Genomic DNA, 15,299 nt, shown 5'->3' with positions numbered 1-15,299 from the left:
TCAAACTGCTACACACAAAAATAACAGTACCACAGTATCACCAAGGTTGGAAGAGACCTCACAGATCATCAAGTCCAACCTGTCACCACAATTCTCAAGGCTAGACCATGGCACCAAGTGCCACATCCAACCTTGCCTTGAACAGCCCCAGGGATGGCGACTCTACCACCTCCCTGGGCAGCCCATTCCAGTGTCCAATGACTCTCTCAGTGAAGAACTTTCTCCTCACCTCCAGCCTAAATCTCCCCTGGCGCAGCCTGAGGCTGTGCCCTCTCGTTCTGGTGCTGGCCACCTGAGAGAAGAGAGCAACCTCCTCCTGGCCACAACCACCCCTCAGGTAGTTGTAGACAGCAATAAGGTCACCCCTGAGCCTCCTCTTCTCCAGGCTAAACAATCCCAGCTCCCTCAGCCTCTCCTCGTAGGGCTGTGCTCAAGGCCTCTCACCAGCCTCGTCGCCCTTCTCTGGACACGCTCAAGCATCTCAATGTCCCTCCTAAACTGGGGGGCCCAGAACAAAAAAAAGGCTTTCAATTAGCAACAATCGCGCCTCCGATTAACCTCATTGGTTACGATACTGACACTGAGCAAAGCACTACTGTGTGCTCCCTCCTAACATTGCAGAGTGATGTGTGGCTGACTCCTGCTGAAGAAAGCTTTGCTATGCTTACTGTTAGGCCCATCTGGTTTGTGGAGACGATGTGAAACTAAGAGACAGCCATGGATGGAAATAAAATGCTTTCCATAGGCACCACTAATGGCACACCAAGGTTTAGAATGAAAAGGACTTCTCCCAGGGAGGAAAAAAGGGCACTGTAAGGATGCTGCTGACACATTTTTCACTTTTCTGGTTTGTGATCAGAACTTAGTTGACTTTTCTTGTCTAGTGTCTTCTCAAAACCATGTTAGTCCACTGCAGAAACACACTGTGCACTGCAACTGGGAAAATCCCAAAGCTTTACAAATCATTTTAGGATATCTGAGTAAATAAATAATTTCTAACCCCTCTTCCTGTTACAGAATGAGCACCACAGATTGTTCTTTTAATTCTCCAGTCCTCAATGTGACCATAACAAATGAAGTACTTCAGAATTTCTTCAGTCCACGATGAAAGCTTCTCACTGATTTTAAAGAGTATTATCTGCCACAGCTCTGCATATGAACAGAGATCTTTAATTGAGGTGCTATAAAAAGGTTCCCAATTTTATCTCCTAAAGACATTATCTTATTCATAAGGAGAAAGACAGGCAGCCACTGCACACTTGTAGCAAAAGAGTATAAGTAAACACAGAAGCAACTCCAGAACAATTAATGGAGGCTTTGCATTAACAAACAGGATTTCCTGTTGAAATGGTAACAAGACAACAAAGAGCCTCTGGAAAAAAAAAAAAAGAAGAGCAAAGAATTTGATGTGGTGAGGCAGACACAGATATTTACAAAAGTAAGCCCAGAGTTTAATTTGCAGAGAGCAGTAAATGTATTATTCAACTGAAAGCAGCTCACAGACCCCTCCCAACGAATGCTGGGAAAATGGTGCTCCTATGGCCAGAGGCGTAGGAGGCACAGAAAGCAGTGAAATCCTTCCCCAGGGTACATATAATTTCATTCCTGTTTTGTCTGGCATGCCAAATAACATCCTTATAGCTCAAGTTCATAGAGCCAGGGGAAGGTGAGGAGCATCACTGAGAAAGAACAAACTCCTAACTCCACATCATTAACTGTGATCATCACAAGGTTCAACTAGGATAAGTGTAAGGTTGTGCACCTTGGTTAGGGTAACCCCCACTATCAGCCCAGGATGAGGGATGAAAGGCTGAAGAGCAGGCCTGTGCAGAAGGATGTGGGGGTGCTGGGGGATGCAAACCTGGACATGAGTTGGTATTGAGTGCTGCCAGCCCAGAGCCAATCGTGTCTTGGGCAGCAGGGGCAGGGAGGAGATTCTGCCCCTCTGCTGTGCTCTGCTGAAAACCTCTCTGCACTGCTGGGGACAGTTCTGGAGTCCTCAGCACAGCACAGACAGGGACCTGCTGGAGCAGGGCCAGAGGAAGCCACAGCAATGCTGGCAGGGCTGGAAGGGTTCTGCTGGGAGTCCAGGCTGAGAGAGTTGGGCTTGTTCAGCCTGCACAAGAGAAGGCTCCAGGGAGACCTTCTGGTAGCCTTGCAGGGCTTCAAGAGGCTAAGGAGAAAACTGGGGACAGACTTCTTCTTAGGGCCTGTTGTGAGGGGACAAGCGGTGATGGTTTACACTAAGAGAGGGAGATCCAGATTGGAGAGAAGGAAGAAATATTTGAGGCTGAAGGTGGTAAGAGCTTGCCCCTGGTTGCCCAGAGAGGTGGGAGATGCCCCATCCCTGGCAGCATTCCAGGTGAGGTTATCTGAGGCTCTCAGCAACCTGCTCTCCTGGTTACTGCAGGGAGGTTGGATGGGATGATCTTTATATGTCTCTTCCATAATAAACTCAACAACCAGACTGCAATGTAACGTGGACTGAACTCCCCTGTGAGAAGGCATTTAGCCAAGCTCCATATATCTGCTGTATTTTTCTCTAACCAAGTGAGTGCCAAGTGGCAAACTAAATTCAGGAAGGATTAAAACTATGGGTGGAAATGTGTGCAGGCCAGGATAAACAGAACAAATGTTTGTAAAACTCAGGGTAATTATAAGGTTTGTTCAGAGCTGAATATCACTAGATCAGCCTGCAGTGTCTCAAGACATGGATGCAATTTCTTCCAATGTTCCCTGTTAATATTTTATAAGAACACAAAATGGGCAAGAGGGTCCACAACATTTCCAATTCACCCACTTGCTCTTAATTCAGTAGGATAACCATTTTGTAGCTGCTGAGAGAAAAGACATTTGTCTTGAGTTATGACCAGACTCTGTGGGTGAGAATCAGAGGAAATTGCTGGAGAAAGCTGCCTGAGCAAAACTCCCACCCAAAACCCCAAGGACAGACTCCGAACAATGAAAACAGAAGAACGTTAGAAAGACACCACTGCTGTGCGACCTAGGGTCCAAATCCTTGCCCTTTGAGCAGCTTTCCTTTGGCATGGCTTTGCTGGTTCTGTGTCTACACATGCATTTCACAGAATCATAGACTTGCTTCTGTTGGAAAAGACCTCTAAGATTATCAACTCCAATGATGAACCTAACACCACCATGGCCATCAGCCATGTCTCCAAGTGCCAAATCTACATGTCTTTTAAACACTTCCATGGATGGTAACTCCATCACCTCCCGTTCCAAACAGGGCAGCCTGTTCCTATGCCTGACCACTCTTTCAAGAAAGAAATTTTTCTCTGTACCCAACCTAAAACTCCCGGGGACAATTTCAGGCCATTTCCTTTCAGTCTATCACTAAAGAGAACAGACCAACCCCCACCTGGCTCCAACCTTTCAGAGAGCTGTACAGAGCAATGAGGTCTTCCCTCAGCCTCTTCCTCTCCACGCTGCACAACTCTGGGTCCCTCAGCTCCTTCTTGTAAGCTGCCCCTCTACACCCTTCCCCAGTTCCCCTGCCTTTCTAATTTATGTGTGCTTGGGCCACTGCTACACTTCTAAAGAAAACTGCTTTGCCTCTCTGTGCTCACTGACAGGAAGGAATCTGGATTCACATCAGGAGCTAAGACTCACTCCATATGCAGATCACAGGGTATGTGCCTTGCTAACAGGCAGGACATTGTGATCTGGGGCAACCTGCTGTGGGTGATCCTGCTTTAGCAGGAGGTTTGGACTGGATGATCTCCAAAGGTCTCCTCCAACACCCCCCCCCTTCCCCCATCCTTTGTTTCTGTGTAACTTAACCATGAACTTATGGCATTCTTCATGTTGATTACTGTATAGGACTTCTGTGATAAAGTTTAAGATATCATACTAAATCTTTCTTGCAGATGCATAGCAACACTGAGCTTGGAAGGTAGGAGAGCCCTGCAGAGGGACCTGGACAGGCTGGATGGGTGGGCAGAGGCCAAGGGGATGAGATTTAACAAGGCCAAGTGCAGGGTTCTGCACTTTGGCCACAATAACCCCAAGCAGCACTACAGGCTGGGGACTGAGTGGCTGGAGAGCAGCCAGGCAGAAAGGGACCTGGGGGTACTGATAGATAGTAAGCTGAAGATGAGGCAGCAGTGTGCCCAGGTGGCCAAGAGAGCCAGTGGCATCCCGGCCTGCATCAGGAACAGTGTGGCCAGTAGGACGTGGGAGGTTATTCTTCCCCTGTACTCAGCACTGGTCAGGTCACACCTTGAGTACTGTGTCCAGTTCTGGGCCCCTCAATTCAAGAGAGATGTTGAGGTGCTGGAACCTGTCCAGAGAAGGGTGACAAAGCTGGTGAGGGGCCTGGAGCACAAACCCTCTGAGGAGAGGCTGAGGGAGCTGGGGGTGTGCAGCCTGCAGAAGAGGAGGGTCAGGGCAGACCTCATTGTTGTCTACAACTACCTGAAGGGAGGCTGTAGCCAGGTGGGGGTTGATCTCTTCTCCCAGGCAGCCAGCAATAGAACAAGGGGACACAGTCTCAAGTTGTGCTGGGGGTAGGTCTAGGCTGGATGTTAGGAGGAAGTTCTTCCCAGAGAGAGTGATTGGCATTGGAATGGGCTGCCCAGGGAGGTGGTGGAGGCACCGTCCCTGGAGGTGTTCAAGAAAAGCCTGGATGAGGCACTTAGTGCCATGGTCTGGTTGATTGGATAGGGCTGGGTGATAGGTTGGACTGGATGATCTTGGAGGTCTCTTCCAACCTGGTTGATTCTATGATTCTATGATTCTATGATTCAAAAATAAATGCAACAAGTATGAACTCTCTTGACATCCTTCATTGTAATATCAACATCAGTCCCCTTTGTTGAATTTCTGGAGATTTATGCACCTAGACATAAGCCTGCAAAACACAGTCAGTCATAAATAAACTTCTTCCCAAAGCAAAACCTCATGTCAAAAGAGATGGGAAATAAAAAAAACCAAAATGTTCTCTAATCCTATAAAATACCCACATCACTGAAACAGAACAAAACAAAAAAAAAAATCCAAAATAATCTATCAGGAGCACTAATTTTAATTATTTATTTTAAGGGAAATATTAATAGCCCTCAAAATCCGACAGCAGCGGACGTTGAACAAAACAAAGGATAATGAAGCGTTTCGTAAGAGTTCAATTCTCCATGGAAAAAGCTACAGTCAAAATGATCCACAGAGAGGTTAATTTGGATTTAGGGAGCCCCAGCCTGCCCCTGCCCAGTTCAGTCCAAGTACTGTGCCAACATCCTGGGAAGTCAGCCCACGGCATTTTCTTAATTCCTGTTATTCAACAGATTCCTTTGTTTTCTTTCTTCTTAGTAGCTACAGCCTCTCAGCAGCACCCATGTCCATTCTTATCTACGTGTGAGCAGTAACACCTGGGCCTGTCATCTGTTTCATTTCAGGAGCCTGAACAGTAAAATTTCTCTTCCTAAAATCAGATGTTAAATTTAGAGACTTCAGACATTTTCTCCTCCTTGTCCTACCCAACGTGAAAGGGACAAAAAACCTGCACAAGGACCTGGAATGGTCACAAACGCAACTCATGAGTACAGCACAGATGTACAGAGAACATAACATGATCTTCAGCATCTACAGTACCTGTCAAGAAGGCCAGTGGCATCCTGGCTCAGCATCACTAAGAGTGCCACTGCTGCTCTTCCATTATCAGCACTGGTGCAGGGATCATACTCAAGAACTGGACACTAGTGAGGCCTCATCTCAAATCCTGATCTCAGCTTGGGGCTCCTCACTCCAAGAAGGATATTTTGGTCCACAGAAGGGCAACGATATTGGTCAAGGGTCTGGACCTTGGGAAGGCTTGGTGAAGAGCAGCTGAGGGAACTGGGGTTGTTTAGTTTGGAGAAGAGGAGGCTCAGGGGAGACCTTCTGCTCTCTACAACTCCCTGAATGATGGCTGAAGCCAGGTGGAGGTTGATCTCTTCTTCCAGTTAACAAGCAGTAGGACAAGATGAGATAGCCTCAAGTTGCACCAAGGGAGAACAGTTTCTTTCCCTTGATGGTTGCCATGGCATGTACCAGGCTGCCCAGGGCAATGGTAGAGAGCTTTCAAGCTGTTTAGTTGTGGTGCTGAGTGACCCGGTGTAGTGGTGACCTGGCAGTGCTGGGTTAAGGGTTGGACTCAATAACCTTAAGGGTCTCTCCCAACTAAAATGATTCTAAGATTTTAGAGACTCTTTTGACAAATACGTTACTGATTGTTCAACTGTTCACCACTTTATTCATCACTGCAAGAAGATGACAGGTTTGGAACAGATTATGTGAAAGCCTTTGAGGAAGGAAAAAATGTCTGGAGTATTGAATTTGCCCAGCTTTCATCTCCATCAGCAGTACTGCTCTCCCAAACAAGAAATACATGCCACCCAAACCGCCACAAGCTCACAGTAGGAAGAGGCTTGCCAGCATCCCAAAGGAGCCTCATCTTTGACCATTCCTTCATCATCTACAAAAATACCTTTTATGACTAGCAGAAAGCCCATTTTAACCACGTTTCACAATCCAACCTAGACGGAGCTAAACTGTAATCACTCCTTTGTTTGTCACCACAGTCCACCTGTCAGGAGGCTCTCATTCTGTTCTTGAGTTAAAAAGGTGTTAAGAGACATTACAGCTAAGATGCAGAAACATGAAGAGCCCTTATGTAAGGGAAAGCAGATTTTATTTTAGGTAACACCTCAAAGTTATTGTTCACTGCTCTGTCTTCTTTCATCAGGAAAAAGATCATTATTTCCCACATGCTCCATCATCCCAAATTACCTTCGCTCCTGAATTAGATTGGTTATTTTATTGCCTTCAGATAAACACACTCCAAGTCTTAAGGATTGGTGGGAAAACTGATACAGATTTGATTTAATTATTTGCTTCGGTGAACTTGCAGTTGTGCAATATTTTTCCATCTTAAAATAAAAAAAAATATGATATATTCTTATTTTAAGTCCCAGTCCCTCAAGTTGCACAGTAATTCAATTTACATTGTCTTCCATTTACTTGGAAATTAACCTCATTCCCACAGAGGAAAAGAGGTTGAGCTTTTCTGCTTTAACTCCCACTTGTTTTATACATCTTATTCCCCTGCACAACCGTTTTGGCCTCTATCAATTAAAAAAAATCCTTCCAAATTCCTAAAAAAAAACCACCCCCAAAACCCTCCCTCAAATGTACTTCTTGAAAAGACAAACTTCTGTGATGTTCCAGGTCATTCTCTGTTTATCCCACAGAAGAGTTCCAAGCATTGATGAAGATCAACAGTTTTCTACTCAACATCATACAAAAAGCAAGAACAACCTTCATGGCTTGGGATGTTGATTCACAGGTTAGGGGTTGGAAGGGATCTTCAGAGATCATTGAGGCTGACCCTCTGCCAAAGCAGGGTCACCTAGGGCAGCTCATACAGGAACACTTCCAGGTGGATTTGTAAGTTCTCCAGAGAAGGAAATTCCAAAACCTCTCCAGGGTGCAGCACCCTTACAGTAAAGAAGTTTTTCTCATGCTGAGGTGGAACCTCCTTGTGGTTGATTTTATGTCCATTGCCCCTTACCCTATCACATTGCATCACTGAAAAAAGCCTGTCTCCATCCTCCTGACACCCACCCTTTCAGATATTTATAGACATTGATCAGATCCCCTCTCAGCCTTCTCTTCTCCAGACTAAACAGTCCCAGGTTTCTCAGTTTTTCTTCATAGCAGCAGTGTTCAAATCCCTCAATCATCCCTGTAGCTCTCCATTGAAGTCTCTCCAGTAGATGCCTATCATTCTTGAACTAGGGAGCCCAAAACTGGACACAGTATTCCAGATTTAGATGCATCAGGGCAGAGTAGAGAGGAAGAAGAACCTCCCTTGACCTACTGGCCATACTCTTCTTAACGCACCTAAGTATAATATTTGCCTTCTTGACCACCAGGGCACATTGCTGTCCCACGGATAACTTGTTATCAACCAGCACTCTCAGGTCCTTCTCAATGAAACTGCCTTCCAGCAGGTGACCCTTAACCTGCACTGGTACAGGAGGTTGTTCCTCCCCAGCTGCAGGACCCTACACTTGCCCTAGTTGAACTTCATGAGGTTCCTCCCCACCTGGCTCTCAGCCTGTCCAGGTCTGGCTGAATGGCAGCACAGATGAGAGGGTGTCAGCCACTACTCCCAGCTCTGTATCATCAATGAACTACTTAATTCCCCTCCACCCTGGGAAAGAAATGACACAGCTAAAGAGCAAGGGACCAAAGCCAAAACATATTGGTGTATGCAGGAGGGTCACAACATGGCTTTCTGGCCACACATAAATACTTTCCTGAATTTCAGTCTATCTAGGGGACAACCAGAGGTTTCAAAAGATGAGCTTTGACAACCTAGACGGTGCAATCTAGGTTAACGTAAGGAAAATAATACTGTAGACACTGAATTAAATGTAAATGTGATCAGTAGAAGGGCTCTCAGAAGTATAATCAAGATAATCACAGGAGTTTCAAACTAAGCCAAGCTGATGATAGAATATAGAACTGTTCTGGCTGGAAGAGACCTTTAATATCATTGAGTCCCACTGTAACCTAATGCTACTAAGTCTGGTGCCAATCCATGTCTCTCAGCACCACATCTACATGGCTTTTGAACACTTCTAGGGAAGACATCTCCATCACTGCTCTGGGCAGCCTCTTCCAGACCTTGACAACCCTTTCCATGAAGAAATTGTTCCTTATGTCCAACCTAAACTTCCCCTGCTGTAACCTAAGGACATTTCCTCTTGTCCTATCCCTTGCTCACTGGGAGAAGAGACCAACCCCCACCTGTCTCCAACTTCCCTTCAGGGAGTTTTAGAGAGCTAGAAGGTCTCCTCCCAGCTTTGTTTTCTCCAGATCAAACAAACCCAGCTTCCTCAACTGCTTTGCACAAGACGAGCTCCAGACTCTTCACCAACTTTGGTCTCCTTCTCTAGACACACTCCAGCACCTCAGGTTGTGAGAAACTGATGAGTTCAGGCTAGGTAAGTGGACAAGGAGGTCAAGAGGTAACTGTCTGAAAGGGTGAACCCAAAGAGCTACAGTCAGAAATGCAAAGTCCAGCTGGAAGCCAGCCACAAGTGGTGGACCCCATGTGTTGATTCTAGGGCCCACGCTCTTTAAGACCTTCATTAATGACCCAGCTGGTCTGGCAGGGTGCACCCTTGGCAAGTTTCTAGGTGATACAGAACTAGGAGGAGAGGCTGATGTACCACACAGTCGTGCTGATATTTTGAGAGAGACTCAGGCTGGACAAATGGGTCAACAAGAACCTCATGAAGCTCAGCAACTGACCTATCAGACTGAAGGGAACTCTCAGATCCTGCACCAGCTAGAAAGCAGCTTTGCAGAGAAGGACCTAAGGGCCTTGGTGAACATCACGATGAACATAAACCAGCAATGCACCTTCACAGCAAAGGAAGCCACAGCATCATGGGTCTCCATTAGGCCCACCAAAAGAGATGATCTTTCCTCTCTGCTCAGCACTGAGGAGGCCTTATCTGGAGCCTTGGTCTCTCCAGGCATAGAGACACGCACATACTGGAGTGAGTCCACCAAAAAGCCACGAAGAGGATTAAGTGATTGGAGCATCTGACACGCAAAGAGAAGCTGAGAGACTGAGGACCGATTTGCCTGAGGAAGAAAGGGCTCAAGGAGATCTCAGCGCCTCAAAATATCTGCTGGGAAGATGTAAAGATGATGAAGCCAGACTCAGTGGTGCCCAGAGGAAAGACAACAGGAAAAGGGCACAAATTGAAACACAGGAAATTGCATCTAAATATAAGAAAAACAAGTTACCCAGAGAGTTTGTGAAGTCACCATCCTCGGAGACAATAAAGATCATTTGGACATAACCTTGGGCAATTGACTCGAGATGACCCTGCCTTGGACATGACAGTCTCCAGAGATGACTTTCAACCTCAAGCCACTTGGGGACTCCCTGAATCACCCTGAGCCTGGCTGAACACTCAGCACAGTTGCAACGAACAGCAAAATGCAAGGAATTATTTTATTTATCTACATTTGGTGCTTTTATCATCACCAGTTTTTAATTTCTGCTAGGTGAATACCAGACTGGAAGCAAGGACCTGCATTGCATGGTGGAGAAGGGCAAAACACCTACACTGAATTATCTCTAAACTGGTCTACAAAACTGAGGAGCAATCAAGGCAGAGTCCAGAAGAAGCTTCAGTGGTGCCTAACTGTCAGTAGGGCTTAAATTGACCTTCAGCAGGGTTAAGGCTCCTCTGCGGCTCACTTCTCAGTTGAAGACTGCTAGGCTGGACTGCACTTCAATCTGTGCAAGCTTACAAAACGTGAGGGTTAAATTTTCACCAAGAAGTCACAAATCCTTTCACACTGTTTCTGATGGATCACTTCCCTTAGAGGTACCTTGTTATCCTACTCACAAAGCTGGACGTCCCTCTTCAATAAAGGCACTGATAACCAAAAAGGAAGATAGAGGAGATATGATACCTGCAGATTTTAGCAAGATAGTTTGGTCTCTTCTCTCATGTAACAAGCAACAGGACAAGAAGAAACAGCCTCAAGTTGCACCAGGTTGGATGTAAGGAAAATTTCCTCACCAAAAGGGTTGTCAAGCCCTGGAAGAAGCTGCCCAAAGCAATGCTGGAATCCCCACAGCTGGGGGTTTTCAAAGCCTTGTAGACGTGGTGCTGAGGGACATGGTCTAGTGGCAGCCTTTCAGTGCCGGGTTAAGGGTTGGACCTGATGACATTAGAGGTCTCTTCCAACTGAAATGATTCTGTAATTCTCTAAGTGCATGATGCTGCAGCCTTTCAAATCTTCTTCCATGAGTGTGCACGTATTGAACTAGTTTTCATCTAGGCTGACACCCCAGAAAACTTTCCCAGCATTTAGAAGAAAAGCCAAATGTAAATCACTGTCCTGGAGGTAACTCTAGAGCTGCAGGATTAGTCATCTTTGGAAACCAGCTGTGGTTGTTCTTATTTTCCTCTCCCAGTGCCTTTTCTGATCCGTGGCTGCTGCACTGGGAGCATTCTCACTGATGTGTTCTCACAAATTCAGCTTGCAAACGCAACAGAACAAAAACACTTTGGAATAGCTCACAGCTCTCAACATCTACATCCTGCTCTGGAGGAGGGATCCAAAACCTCCTTACACAGCTTCCGTCATTCTTGTGGAGGATTAGAATAAAAAACTGACCAGTTCTGACTCCGTTTTTGTTGGGTTTTTCCCTCATCTCTGCATTTCTTGCTTTAATAGGCTGTGGTGAGGGATGCTGGTAGCAAAATATGACAAGAAATTACAAGTTTCATAGCTGGATGTTCTCATTAGATACTGGAAATCAGAAGAGCAGAAGAAACAGTTCTCTCAGCAGCTCTGCAAATCTTTGTTTTGGGTCATTTAGGTCAGTAGCAATCTATCCAGATGCCACTTTCCAAGGCCTTAGCAGCTACACCTCCTTTAACCAAGTTTGCAATGACCCCCACCTTCTTACATAGAACCACAAACATTGTTTTGATTGGAAAGGATCTTTTCACCAAGTCCAAACAGTAATCAAGCACTGCCAGGTTACCACTAGACCATGTCCCTCAGCACATCTTTGAAAGCCCTCCACAGATGAGGACTCCACCTCTGCCCTAGGCAGCCCGGTCCAAGGCGTGACAATCCTCTGGGAGAAGAGATTATTCCTCAAGTCCAAACTAAACTTTCCCTGGTGCAACTTGAGGCCATTTATTCTTGTCTTACTCCTTGTTCCTTGGCAGAAAAGATCAACCCTCTCTTCACTCCAACCTCCTGTCAGGGAGTTGTAGAGTGCCAGAAGGTCTCCCCTCAGCCTCCTTTAAAGCAGGCTAAACACCCCCAGCTTTCTCAGCTTCTTTCCAGCACATATCCCTCATTTCTTCCTCAGGTCCATGTGCCCCCACCAGCCAGGGACTGTGCAGCCTTCAGGTCCCCCCCATCATGAAGCCAAGCCATTTTCTGTGGGACTCAGCAGCTTGGGAGCTTTGCCTTCGTTTCATGTGCTCCTCACACCTCACTGGTGCACTTGTCTCTTTGCTGAAGAATCTCTAATTTAAATTGAACAGATGGACAAGTGAGAAACCACCCAGAACTACTCCAGGAGTAGAACCACAAGGACAGTGCTTCTAAGCACTTACATTGTTAATCAAATATTAAATAAAGAAGGCTTATATATATATATATATATATATAAGCAACAGCTTTTCCACACTCATTGCATTTGGAGCTGCAATTAATCAGGAAAATCAGAACTCTCAGGTATTTTCACTGAGCAGTTCTATGTTGTGGCTCCAGTGCAGAACATCTTTACAACAAATTTAAGAAGATTAAGATCAATTTTAGGAAGAAATTATTACCAGTGAGGGTGGTTTGACTCTGGAACAGGTTGCCCACAGTGACTGTGGACGCCCCTACCTTGCAGGTGTTCAAGGCTAGGCTGGATGAGGCCTTCAGCAGCTGAATCTCTGCCTGTGGGACTAGATGGTCTTCAAGGTCTCTTCCAACCTAAGCCATTCCCTGAACCACTGAATCTCTGGACAAAGTGACGGTTACCAAGGGGTGATGGCTTTAAACTAAAAAAGAGAGATTCAGACTGGAGAGAAGGAAGAAATACTTGACACTGAGGGTGGTGAGACTCTCAGGCCCAGGCTGCCCAGCGAGGCTGCAGATGCCCCATCCTTGCAACCATTACAGGTGAGGTTGTCTGGGGCTGTGAGCTAAAGATGACCCCGGTGATTGCAGGCAGAAGGATTGGACTAGATGACCTTTAAAAGTCCCTTCCAACACAAAGCATTTCATGCTTTTATTAAAATTCTAGCTCCACTAGCTCCATCCCCGCATATGTGCTGCTGGAGTCGTTGCTGCAATCTGCTCATTTGCAGTAAGAGCTCATGATGAAGAGGTCTTCTGCGTAAGCCAAAATGGAGCTTTGGTGAGCAGCAGTGCTGTAATTTGACAAATTAGAAGAGGTTTTGAATCAGGAGCATATGCTTGTTATTTTCCTAGTGAACAATTTTCTATATTTAGGCAATAATTATACATTTTACTGAGTCGCCTCCGCTGGCCAAAGTTCATGCATGTTGTCTGGGAAATCAAAACAGGTAACAGCGCATGATCTAGATGGGCAAAACAAGTAGTCATGTTGCACTCCATGTTGGCAGAGACAAAGATTTAGAGAAGCTGTTGGAGGGGTGAGGTTCTGCACTCAAGAGATGATACTCAGCACCCATAAGATTATTTTCTGTACCCAAGAGGTGTTCTGCACCTGAAAGGTGAAGTTCTGCACCCAATAGACGAGGTTCTGCACACAAGAGGTGACATTCTACATCCAAGAGCACTGAAGACATGATATGCTGCACCCAAGAGCACCTGAGAGGTGAAGTTCTGCACCAAAATATGAGATTCTGCATGATCTAGATGGGCAAAACCAGTAGTCACGTTGCACTCCATGTTGCATCACAGAATCAATCAGGTTGGAAGAGATCTCCAAGGTCATCCAGTCCAACCTAGCACACAGCCCTATCCAGTCAACTAGACCATGCCACTAAGTGCCTCAGCCAGGCTTTTCTTGAACACCCCCCAGGGATGGTGACTCCACCACCTCCCTGGGCAGCCCATTCCAATGGCAAATCACTCTCTCTGGGAAGAACTTCCTCCTAACATCCAGCCTATACTTCCCCCGGCACAACTTGAGACTGTCCCCCCTTGTTCTATTGCTGGTTGTCTGGGAGAAGAGACCAACCCCCACCTGGCTACAGACTCCCTTCAGGAAGTTGTAGACAGCAAAGAGGTCACCCCTGAGCCTCCTCTTCTCCAGGCTAAACAACTCCAGCTCCCTTAGCCTCTCCTCATAGGGTTTGACAGTGACAAAGAACACCTGCAAGCTGTTGGAGAAGTGAGGTTCTGCACTCAAGAGATGATACTCAGCACCCACAAAATTATTTTCTGTACCCAAGAGGTGTTTTGCACCTGAATGGTGAAGTTCTGCACCCAGAAGATGTGGTTCTGCACCCAAGAGCACCTGAGAGGTGAAGTACTGCATCCAAGAGATGATGCACACAAATGATGATGTTCTGCACCCAAGTAACATCAGCAGATATAGCAGAGAAACTGAACCTCATTGAGGCTCTTTGGTCCATGCAGAAATCTGCTTTAGAGGAGCACAGATCCTTTCTGCTCGTCAGCCACAAGTCATTAACCTCTGTCCAGTCTGACACTCCTTTTAGTAGCATTCTCCTGAACTCTTCAGGCAAGCCACAGAACATTTTCTCTGTTTAATCCCCAAACAAAGGCTGATTTACACACTCACAAAAGCACGAGACACCCTTCTCAGTCCTGACTGATTGCCAGACATGACGCAGGAAGGCAAAACCCCCCGGACTCTGAACATGCTGCTATGATGGAAATGTGTGAAAATCATTCTGCTCCAAGTTCATCTCATGGGAACGTGGGCTCATAAGCATCCAATTAAAAGTTATCCCATCTGATGGAGATTATGTTTTAGTTTCACAGGCTGAACGGGGGTAGAATGTGTCTAGATCGTGTCTATGATAAATTTTGACCAGGGTGGGAGGAATCAAGAGTATTATATAAGGAAAAAGCCACAATTCTTGCCATTTTCTCCTGTCAACTTTTGAGTGTAGGGTTTGTTTTTTTTTTTTTTTTTTCCCCATGAGATTTGTAGGATTTTGGCAATCTGTGCTTGTTTTGTACAATTTGGGTCATATGACCCTGGGGGGATTGTACCTGCCAGGGTCATAGTACCTGAGAAGGATGAGCAAAATTCTGAATCAAAAAGTAGCCTTTTAAAGAAATCCATAGAAAAAAGGAAACAGCAAACAAACCAACAAAATTCTCCACGCCAATCTGCCTGCAGCTACAATTTTTAATGCCAATAGAAGTCACTTTGATCAGCAGGTCTGACACAAGCTGTAGGAATTTATGCAGCTACTTTCTCCTTCAAGTCCAATAGCTATGGCTGGACTTGGACAAAGCATCCAATTTCATTTAAAAATTCCAGCCTTGGGAAGTTCAGAGCCCTTGTTGAACTATTCCAGTGACTCAACCACTGTGTTAAAAAACAAAACAAAACAAAACAAAACCCACAAACCCCAGTATCAGTTGTTTTTTCTTCAGCCTCCAGCTACTGGAGTGCATTGACCTGGACAGGCTGAGAGCTCGGTGAAGAGGAACCTCATGAATTTTAGTCAGGGCAAGTGTAGGGTCCTGCACCTGGGGAGGAACAGTCACCTGCACAAGACAGGTGAGAT

The 15,299-nt window shown here is 45.9% G+C and overlaps 1 protein-coding gene and 1 non-coding gene across 3 annotated transcripts in view; both read right to left on the bottom strand.

Annotated features, from left to right (window-relative positions):
- The window catches only part of DYM (dymeclin), a 265,771-nt gene that overhangs the window by 102,755 nt on the left and 147,717 nt on the right, over positions 1-15,299 (bottom strand). The gene's annotated exons all lie outside the window — the stretch shown is intronic.
- LOC135173748 (U4 spliceosomal RNA) lies at positions 458-592 on the bottom strand. Its single transcript, XR_010301417.1, has one exon. It is a non-coding gene; the product is annotated as a U4 spliceosomal RNA (small nuclear RNA).

This window comes from Pogoniulus pusillus, chromosome Z (genome assembly GCF_015220805.1).
Source record: "Pogoniulus pusillus isolate bPogPus1 chromosome Z, bPogPus1.pri, whole genome shotgun sequence".
Taxonomy (NCBI): domain Eukaryota; kingdom Metazoa; phylum Chordata; class Aves; order Piciformes; family Lybiidae; genus Pogoniulus; species Pogoniulus pusillus.
Note: the sequence above shows the minus strand (reverse complement) of the source record. Positions and strands in the feature narration are given on the sequence as shown.